Here is an 11,586-nt window from a genome sequence, read left to right as displayed (position 1 = left end):
GGTCCACAGACCTAGGCCAGGATGGGAGCCTCTGGAACGTCACCCTAACATAGCCCAGTCTCTGCACAGCCGTTCTCTATCCTGCCCACATTGTAAATGTTATATCGCATAAAAGTCTGATAATTTTCTCTGTGTTTGTCTCCCCTGCCTAGCATGCAAGCTCCCTAAAGGAGGTTCTTTCTCTTGGCATTCCACTTCTTGGAGCGGAGCCTGACACATAGTAGACACTCAATATGTTTGTTGAAGGAATGAATCTGCATAACAATTATCTGTAAAATGAGGATAAACCCACAGAGAAGTCAGCTGACTTGTGTGAGTGATGCAGCTGGAATGTCCCTGAGCCTCAATTCAAACCTTAGTCTTTGCTCATCGAAAGCCTATGATCAATTTGTGAGGTGCCACCACGGACATTTCCCCAGACAGAGCCCATGTTGTGGCTGGACCTGCCCCTGTGGTTCTTATGGTTGCAAGACGCTCTCAGCCACAACCATCAGGGAACTTTGAAAAGACAAAATATATTACTCACAAGTTCTTGAGGGTCCACAGCATGTCCAGGGCTACACAGTGAGGTCACAGGGAGAAGGGAGGATGGATAAGAGAGAGAGGGAGAAGGAACCTAGGTTCTGCCTTTATTAGGTTGATAATGGGGTGCCTATGGTTTCTCTGGTGAATTTATTGGTGAATTTAAAAGATAAGAGCAGGAATTAAAATTCTGGAAAGTAAGGCTTGTCAGTCAAATAGTCATCTACCTCAACCGGGATTTTGTAAAAGGGGACCTTCAGGGAGGAGTGGCCTGGCTCTTTGTCTTCTGTAGCTGACCACGTGATGGTTCACCATGGCCCCTCTTGGAAATGGATGCCGGGCAATCAAGTGCTTAACGTCAGCACTCACGTGCAATCCAGAAGCTAATTGTCAGGCAGGCACATGCACTTGAAACACACTGCCTTTAGTTCAATTCAAAGATATTTATTGAGCACTTGCTAGACACAGGTTGATGCCAGGTGGATGTGCTCACAGAATTCAAAGTCCTGCCTCTGTTGCTGGTTACCCTGGGATCACAATCACCTGTGTGACTTCACTTCTCCAAACCTCAATTCTTCACCTGTGAAATGAGGAAGGAACATGATGAAGTTTAATCCATGGGGCTTAGATGGTGTTCCAGCAAAAATGCATATAAAAGGGATTGTAAATGAAAGGTGCTATTAGGTTGTTAAATAACCCACAGATGTCAGCAGTGGGAACAGGAAGTATGCATGGAGAGGCGAGAAATTTAAAAGGCAGGCTGCTCCCAACTTGGAAAGGTCTCCGACCCTCCCGTTTTAGGTTGCTCTCACCCTCTACCCCAGCGGTTCTCAACCTGTGGGTCGCAACCCCTTTGGCAGTCGAACGACCCTTTCACAGGGGTCGCCTAAGACTATCCTGCATATCAGATATTTACATTATGATTCATAACAGTAGCAACATTACAGCTATGAAGTAGCAACGAAAATAGTTTTATGGTTGGGTCATAACATGAGGAACTGTATTTAAAGGGCCAGAAGGTTGAGAACCACTGCTCTACCCTCTCCGTGGGTTGTCAGATAAAATATAGGAATCTCTTCAATTCAGATAAATAATGAAATTTTTAGTATAAGTATATCCCATGCATATATGTGGGCCATACACTAAAAAAATCATATCTCAAACTAATAATCCTACCAACCCATTACCCTGTTAAATAATTACAGGCAGTGAAAAGTGTTAATAAAGTATCATGTTTTTAGTGGTTTATCATAATGTCCCCTCACCAGAACGTAAACTCTATGAAGGCAGGATCTTGTCTTATTTCTACTGTATCCCCAAGGGCTCACCCAGCAGAGCACCTGGCCCAGGGTTGGGATAACACAAAGGTGTTTGCATAATGACTGAATAAGGGGATCCTCACAGAGTTAGGGAGGCCCTTGGAAGCACCCAACGGCCTGCTCTTCCGGTCGTCTTCCATGGTGCTTTAAAAATCTTCCCAAGAATTATTCTAGTCCACATACCGTGGTCAGAAAACCCCAGCCCTTCTCAGGGCGTGGACATTGATCTGGTCTTTAGCATGAGGTTAGGAAACACATTATATTTCTCCTTTGAACTCTGAGCAATTAATTCTCTGTTTTCTAGTCTGTCCCAGTCCTGGTTCTGTTATAGGCCCCTCTCACGACACTAGAGAGATGTTACTGGACAGGACAACCCCTTGAGTCAGTGCAGAGGGCTGTCCCAACCTGGCTCCTTGTCTTCCTTCTCATCTCTTTATATAAAAGCCTAAGCGACCGTTACAACCGGTCATTCAGTTGACTGGTTGCTATGACATGCACTGACCATCGGGGGGCAGACGCTCAATGCAGGAGCTGCCCCCTGGTGGTCAGTGCACTCCCACAGCCAACCTCCCACGGCCCGCCAACCTCCTGTGGTCCCTCTCCCCTGGCTGGCGGGTCCCAATTGGCCACGATTGCAGGCCAGGCCAAGGGACCCCACCCATGCACGAATTTGTGCACCGGGCCTCTAGTATAAATGAATTTATACCAGAGGCCTTGACTGCAGTTGTAAAAAGCCAATTCATTAAAGCATGAAAGCATGCACCTTTCTTGAAAAAGTAAAGCAAGCAAACCTATACATCTGACTTATGAAGAGCAAGTTGGGTGTGGGTCTGAGGTCTCAAAATTCCTCTGCTGGATATTTTGGTACAGATTAATTCTCAAAGTCTTTTTTTTTTTTTTTTTACTTTGTTGTGGCCTTCCCAGAAATCATGAGAAACACCTGGCATCTTTATCCAACCAAGCCTTGAGACTGCTGGCTTCTCTTCTTAGGGAATAAAACTGCCCTTTTTTCCTTTCCCCTTCCCCCCTCCCTTTCTGCATTCTCTCATTAGGGAGGTTTTGTTAATCATTTGCTCTCAGTGTCCTTGGCTGGGGAGGACAATGGTTTGTTAGTTACAAGCTGGCTGCAAATTGCCTGCACTCTGTGGCCTTGTTTTAACTTTCCTGTCTCAGTTTCCCTACTCCTCCTGTCCTGGAATCCTGTAACAGCTCCACAGTCCAGGAGCAATGGACTGGCCTTATGCTAATAATGTTTCATGTATCATTATGGCACGGAATGATGGGAGACCTTTAAACTGAGCGTGATGTTTTATTAGTGTGTTTTTTCTGAGGTTTATGACTCTGCATAACACAAATAAAAATGATCTAAGTTTTGCTTCATGAGACATTTTCAGGCTACACTTTCTTTGCTGCCCAACTCTGTCGATACCTTTGGAAAATAGCACCAGACTTCAAGACTCCCCCTTGAAAGCATTACTGCAGGTGTGGCTTTATTGTAGTTTTATTGAATTTATTTTATTTATTTATTTATTTATTTTTGCATTTGATGGTTAACTGGTTTTCCATAAAATGAAAATTACTCGATTCTTTTTTTGGGTGTTTTTTTTTTCCCCCGTTTAAAACAAGATAGACTTTAGGAATGTGGGCACCAGAATGTCTGTTCCTATGCCTGAAATTGGCAACATTTGCTACAATGTTAAAAATGGTGTTTCTAAGTGTGGTTGAAATTATTCATAGCCCTTTCTGATCTGGAGTGTCCTGTTGGCTGTGTCTGATATACTGCATTTAGGCAGAAAAGGCTCTCTCTATGTTTTGGGATTGAATTTTAAATTGAATGGTTAGTTACTCAAGCGGCACTGATATATGTGTAAACACTGGTTTGTAAGGGACTAATGTGAGGTGGGAGGAGGGTCACCCTGTCTTGCCTCCTGGATTTCCCACTATGATGGCCTAATTATCTACAGAAAAGCGAGCCATGTTGCCCTCAAGCTCCTGTAACCTAATCTTTACAGGAAGAAAAGAGAAAAAAGGGACAATAAAATAAAGGGACTTGCCCAAATGCCACCAGACAGTGTTTACAGGCCCCTTCCAAAGGGACAGCTCCTAAAATCTGTGTCCCAAACCTCCTCTCTTGCTGGCAACAAAGGAAGAATTCTGCAGCTTATACACAACCATATTTCAAGGATGTAATGTTGCTTCAGAGTCCAGCAGTTACTTTCAAAGTACACGAGAAGGCTTTTTCCCCCATTTAAGAGGTGGGGAGCACTTTGAGACAGGAACCACTACCTAACCTTCTGTGATGACTATGTCATCACCCTGGATGTGTGTGTGTGTGTGTGTGTGTGTGTGTGAAGATGTTAATTGGCAACATTATCAATATCCACAAGATATTGGGAGAGAGTATTCTGGAAGCTGTTAAGTACATGATGGTGCATGGACTATGATGAAAGATAATGCATTCACTGAAATGATAACTAGAAAGACTTGGATGCATGGAAAATGTTTAGGCTAAAGTATCAAGTGAGAGCCCACCAGCTGGCTCAGTGGTTGAGCATTGACCTATGAACCAGGAGGTCATACCTCCTGGCCCCGTCAGGGCACACGCCCAGGTTGTGGGCTCCATCCCCAGTGTGGGGCATGCAGGAGACAGCCGATCAATGATTCTCTCTCATTATGGATGTCTCTCTCTCTCTCCCTCCCTCCCTTCCTCTCTGAAATCAATACAAATATATTTTTGAAAGAGTATCAAGTAAGACAAAATTTACCAAATGTATGGACATAGTGGTTGCAGATCTATCAGTATAACTGGATGATGGATGTAACCTGGAAGAGGAGACAAAGATGAAAATAATAGTTGTGCAGAATCAGTTGGATTAAAGGAAATTCATCACTGTTATTGAAAACCATTTTGAGAAGCTAAAAATTATTTTTAAAAATAATGATTTATAAGAAACCAATGGCAAAAATGCCCAATCAGTTTAAATCTTTGAATGTAGAGTCTACCACTTGGTTCCTCCTGAAGCTCAATTAGTAAGTGAACATCCCGCTTCTAGACTCATTTAGATTTTCCAAATTGTTATTTGGAAGGGCAAGGTTGAAGCTCTGCAGAGAGAGACTTCTTAAGGGGGCAGGGGAAGGGAAGGAGTCATCATGTTTTAGGAGGAGGAGCTCTCAGATATCATCCAGGATAAGCTACTAGTCTTCTCCATGAAGCAGCTAAAGCTCAGAAGGTTTGGAGACTCAGGGTCACACAGAGAGTAGCAGGACGAGAACTAGACAGGGCAGTCCCCTGTGGGACAGACCTAGTGTGTAAGTCACAGAAGCATCCTGCTGGTGGGGGCATTACACCAAGGTTCCTACAGTTCACGCCCAGTACGGGCAAGGGCCCAAGCTCAGCCCCGGTTCCCTGCCTGGGCAGGATGAGGTTGGACAGTGCTCCACTGCCCTTTCTATGTGTGTGGAGTTGTCCTTTCTAAGGCCACGTGTCCTGTCAGCCTTCCCTCTGCTCTGCCCTCAACTCACAGCTGACTCCCAGGAGTCAGCTCAGTTCCTTGAAAGCATTACCTCTTGTTTGACCAACCCCTTGGGAAGAAAGACAGGGGCTTCTCTTGGGGGAAGCCACTCTTCCCTGTCAGGGAATTCTAACATCAGTCCTGCTGGCCACACAGGATCTCCCAGGGGACCAGCCCAGAGAACAGAGTGGTCCTGATTTAAGATGTTATGCTTTCCTGTGCGACATCTCAGATGTCACTGCTGGCACCTGGTTCCAAGTCAAGGCCTGGAACCTCAGCGTTCAGGAGACCTGCTGCAGGGCCCCATTGGCCATTCAGCCCAGCTCAGAGTTCAAATGTCTTTTCTGAGGTCCCTTGTGCTTCGTGCCCCTCAGCCTCTGAGCACAACAAAGAGGCTCAATCAAATCTGTAGGAAATGGAGCTTGAGGTTAACTAAAAGCTTTCTATTGCAGCCCAAACAGGAAGAGGCAGTACTCCTACCTACCTGATCTGCTACTTGGACCAGTTCCTTAACTTCTAAACCTCAGTTTTCTTATCTGTAGGAAATTGGAATAATCATGGTAGCCCCCTTGCTGGGGGTTTGGTGAAAGAATGTATATAAAACATGTAGGACAGCGCCTGACATATGATAAGCCTTTGCTATGAGTTACCTGTCATATTTATCTGAATCTTGTCTGTAGAACAGGAATTCCTGTCTTCACCATCACCCTTAATGGTTGTGGCCATCAAATGAATTCAGGAGCTGAATCTGCTTAGTCAAAGGTGAGGCACTGTGCGATGCCAGGCCATGCGGTCATCAGTGGTGAGCGCTACCACAGTGACATGAGCATCATGGAGTCTGGGTCATGGGGACTCAGCACCAAGCAGCTCATTTCAGCCTCATCCCACATGTGGGAGAGGACCAGTATCCCCACATCAGAGCTAAGGAGACTGGGATAAGTGGGTCAGAGTGTTAAAGAGACTTGCCCGAGATCACTAAGCTAATTAGTGGCAGGACCTGGTTTAAAACCAGATTTGTCCAACAGTAAAGCCCATATTCTCCTTTTAAAAATTAAATTTATTGGGATGACATTGGTCAACATGAATATATAGCTTTTAGGTGTGTGTTTCTATGTTACAAGATCTGTATATTGCACCATGTGTCCACCACCCAAAAGTCAAATCTTCTTCTGTTGCCTTATATTAGGACTCCCTTCTCCCCCCGACCACTTCTCTCTGGCAACCACTGCACTGCTGTTTGTGGTCATGAGTTTCAGTTTTATATCCCACATATAAATGAAATCATATGGTTCTTAGCTTTTTCTGACTGACATTTCACTTCGCATAACGTTCTCAAGGTCCATCCATGTTGTTGCAAATGGGGCTATTTCATCCTTTCTTATGGCTGAGGAGTATTCCATTGTGTATGTGGACCATATCTTCTTTATCAAGTCCTGTAGCCCAGGACGCTTTGGTTGTTTCCATGTCTTGGCTACCGTGGATAATGCTGCAGTGAATATAGGGGTGCAAATACATGATTTAGAGGTTTTCAGATAGATACCCAGGAGAGGGATTGCTGAGTTGTATGTAGCTCATTCTAATTTTTTTGAGGAATCACCAGACTGTCAAGCCCATATTCTTACCACTATTTTGTAACATCTTTTTGCTGTGTCAATTGATGGTCCTCAGTTCCAATTCAATGCCCACAGGAATCCCCAATTTGCGTTGGGGTGAAGGACAAACAGCTCAGTTGTGATACAGCATAGCTGTGAGGCAGCTCTGGGAGGAGATGGCATTGAGTAAGGCAGCCTTCCCAGCTAGACAGCTCTTTTCCGGCTTCGGTGGAAAGGGAAAGTATGCTTCCCACACCAGAGGGGAGCTGACAGAGAAGTCCCCACCTCTGGCCCCTGTTTGGTCAATCCTCATGCCAACAAGGACTCCAAATCCTTGCAGTTTGATTGGTCTAAAAGGCAAAGTCCTGCTTGGTCAGAATGGAGCTGACCTGATAGGTCAGTGACGATGCCGATGGAGTCATATTTGCGCATTTCCATTGGATGGGGAAAGTCTCAGCCTCAGTCCTATTGGTTCAAATAGAATTCCAGGAACGCCTATCTGAGGGTTGGGTCGGATGTCAGGAACGCAGTGCAAGCAGGCAGTTCAGTGTGGAAGGCAGGCAGCTTAGCGCATGCTTCTCCCTGAAGCTCAGTTTGTATGAGAGGCTGCTGCTTAGAAACAGCTGCTAGGCTTTGTTTTTATATTTGAGCCCAGCTAGCCAATAAGAGCCTTTCTTGGTAGGTTATTTTTTTTTTTCTGGAGGTTAATAGCTATCAGTCAAAAAATAATAATTCTGCCATACATTATGTGAAAAACTTGTCGGTTATACTAAATGTTTATTGAATTGAGGATATATAACAAATATTTTTAATACGTGGGATTTTTTTGTTTTGTCTTATTTTATTTTCTTCTGCTTTACCTCTTTATCATTAAACAGCTCGGATGCATATGTGTTTGTGGCTGGGGTGGGGGTCAGGCCCTGGTTATTTAGACCTCCTGTGGCTGATGATTATTGCAGACTCTTTTCTGTTTTGTTTTATTAATCCTCACCTGAGGATATTTTTCCATTGATTTTTAGAGAGAGTGGTGAGAGGGAGGGAGGGAGAGAAAGAGAGAGAGAGACAGACAGACATCGACATCGATTGGTTTCCTCCTGCAGGTGTCCGGACCATGGCCAGGGATCAGATCTGCAACCCAGTTATGTGCCCTTGACCAGGGTGACCTTTTGGTGCATGGACTGAAGCTATAACCACTGAGCACCACCAGCCAGGGCTATTGCAGACGCTTTAGTAAAGATTCTAGGGCTTAGGGAGGCTGTGGTTATGTGGGTGTTTTGAGGGAGGTTTTGGTATTAAAGACTCTTCACAACCCATTTGACCCTGTTGCCTTGGCCAGGTGGGTCAGAGACCACCCTTAACCTTAAGCTCTCCTTCCTCTAGTCCTGCTTGAGTGAACTGCCATTCCTCTCAATTGAATTCAGAACTTTCCAATCATTCTGGATTCATATTTTAAAAACCTATGATGCAATTTTTATTTTAAGAATTGGAACAGAGGAAAATAACATATGCTTGTATTAACAAGAGAAAACCATAGCAATTGCATCCACATATTATGGTTGGGTCTCAGATTCGATGAACTCTGGGATGAGATGGAAAACATAATAAGCTTGATTCTGAAAATTGAATAATCAGCATTCCATGTGGCTCCAATTGTAATGGATGGAAAGACATAAGCAAATAAAAGGATGGTTTGCTCGTAAACTCTTCTGAGACTGTCACCATAAAAGTGGATTTATCTCTTCAAACGATTGTCCATTGAACTGTGGAATAAGGAACACAACCTCCAAATTTGAAGTATCGCCATTTTAAGTCAAGTTTTGAAAAAACAAATCCAGACACTTTTAAATTTATAGGATTAATCTTCCGTCTTTCCGCCAATAACAAGAAAATTGAATCTGTAAAATTACGTTCGGTATATAATTTTCAGCTGTGTAATTACTGTTTAAAGATACATGTCTTCAATTTCTTCTGCCTTTTGAAACTCCAGTCCATTTCAAATCTTTTGTTAATAAGCAATTTAGTTCTCAGAGAATGGTTTCTTTGTGTTGGTAATTAAGTGTTATATTTACACAAAGGAAATAGTGAAATACAATCCCTTCCAAAAAGAACATTCTAAAATATTCCACTAAGCAGCGCAAAAGCATGACCATGCAGTAGCTCAATTTCTTCTGGTGATACCAACAAAACCTCCCTGATTCCTCTGAATGATATACCTGTTCCTTTTAGGTGTGACAATTGATGAAATATTGGAACAACTCAATAGCAATTGTGAAAGTGAATATACAGCAAAGTTTATCACTTGATACTTTGGCATTAGGTCTGGCCCACTGTGGCTTGTGCTTGCTTCTTAGGCAGCAAATACTTGCAGGGCAAATGTATTTTCTACCCATTTAATATGGTTACTGATGTGAATTTTTTTCTACAGTGAAAAATGGTTATTAATTAATATACTAACAAACATGCATGGGGCACCCCCTGCCCATGTGACAGTAACTCTGCCAAGAGCTGCAGAAAACACAAGTCTGAGTAAAGGGGGCCCACCCTCACTGGGGTCCAGTCTGGTCAGGGAAATATGATGAATAGGATTTTGACAAGCAAAGGAGAAAGGATAGGTTCCAGCGGTGGGCATTGGGGTGGCAGGGGACAGAGGCTTGGAGGGAGGAAATGCAAGGCATGTTTAGGAAAGAGAAATATGTATGTGATTATCATCGTATTTATTATACGCCAAGCACAGTGCTAAATGTTTTATTTGCAATATGTCATAAAGACCCACTCATCCTAGTCTGGGTGGAATTTTCCTACGTGAGCACTGAAAACCCTGCATACCAGGAGGCCTCTCAGTCCTGAACCAACCGGGACTGTTGGTTACTGGACATGCATTCCTTAGGACTTTGAGATCTAGGCTACTATCATTCTCAGTTTACACATGAGGGCAAGGAAGGTCAGGAGGCAGAGGAATGCGTCTCAGATTGCATAGTTGCTGATACATGGGGAGCTGAGATACGCAACAGCAGTGCTCTGAACTATTGGTGCGAGACATGAATCCTTAAGGCTAAAAGGGAGGATTTGCATGGCACAGTTCCAGGCGGCAAAACAAAGAAAAGGAAGTTGGTACAAAACTGTGGTGGACTCCAAGTTCAAGGATTTTTCCTATGGGCATTGGAAAGTTTCTAGGTAGCAGAACATCATGGTGGAAGCATTCCTGACTAATTTGATATTCGTGGCAACAAAGCAATTAGTTCAAATACCATTTTGTCCCACCACAGTCTTTTTATCTCTAGACATCTACAAATCACCCCCTGAGGCTGCTGCTCCCAAACCCTAAACAAATCAAAGAGAGTATATGGAAGATCAAAGGAATATGTCCTATTTCTAATCCATTTCAAGCTTTTTTTTCCCCTTCACTTGTTAATATTTTCCCCCATGTTTTTCTCTCTAGCAGAAACTAGAAACACTTGAAAGGTTGTAAGCAGCTTTGCTTAAACACATTTCTTCTCAAGTCTATCATGTCTCAAATCTCATTTCCTTAAAGAAATAACAGGTAGAAGAGGTGCCGGGTCTCGGCTTCTCTCTGAGCAATGAGAACAGAGCGGGGCAAATAAATGTGTGTGTGGCTTGATTTAGAGTCTCTGTGTGTGTGTGTGTGTGCACATCTTTTGTCATTTTACCAATTTCCTGTGAGGCTGCTTATGCCCTTTTATTGCCTTTTATTCTGAACTGTCAGGTGGTTTATTTGAGAGGGTGGTGGCTGGGATCGACACATGCTATTTGTTGAGATGTATGCCATCTGAGGTCAGCGTAATGCCATGGTCTGGTTAGTACAAGACAGCCACGCAGAGAAAAGTCCATTCATGGGGGAAGGTGGTGATTTTTCAAGAAGTGCCTCTCCCTATTTGATTCAAAGAGATATGTTATGCAGAAACCTGAAACAGCAAGCCTTTGTGCTGGAAAGATCCATTCAGCTGCATTTCATAATGTTTCCTGCCAAGTCACTGGGTCCTTGCACTCCTAAGCTTTTTCAAAATTGAAAACCATTGCCTTTGCAGGAACAACCCATCCTTCTCTAGGAGGTCCCGTCCAGTTGGTCAGAACTCTTTTCTGGGAGTTTATTTGATGATAAATTATATCAAGAAATTAAACAGAAACACCATTAGCAATGTTGACAACATTCCCACACACATGAAAGATTTAATGAAAAACAAGAGCTAGGGAGTTTAATTTGCACACAAAGGACCTATGTAACATGGATATTCTCTGAAAGGTTAAAGTCAGTGGTGCATAGCTATCTCATCCACTGATTAAAGAAGATTTGATTTATTTAAGGAAAAGGGGATGGGAGATGGGGATATTCAAAGGGAACGGATACAAGAATAAAAAGGGGCCTTGAAGACAGGCTTAAGGGGTTTGTCCGGGACGAGCTGCCATTGCTCATTGCTCCCCTGGTTGCAAGTCTCATGAGGTCCCTTAGAAGTTGGGGGTATGTGCCTGTGGGGGGAATGGCTATGGCACGCTCCTTGGTGGGAGAGCCTGCACTGTTCTGAGCATATCTGTCTCCCTTGCTGGTGGAAATCGTAGGGGAGGTCTCATTAGGATACTCATCAGCTTTCCAGGTGTCTCTTTAAAGGTTGTGCTCTCCACTGA

The sequence above is a fragment of the Myotis davidii genome, unplaced genomic scaffold, assembly GCF_000327345.1.
Source record: "Myotis davidii unplaced genomic scaffold, ASM32734v1 scaffold107, whole genome shotgun sequence".
Taxonomy (NCBI): Eukaryota; Metazoa; Chordata; class Mammalia; order Chiroptera; family Vespertilionidae; genus Myotis; species Myotis davidii.
This window is presented reverse-complemented; position numbering follows the sequence as displayed.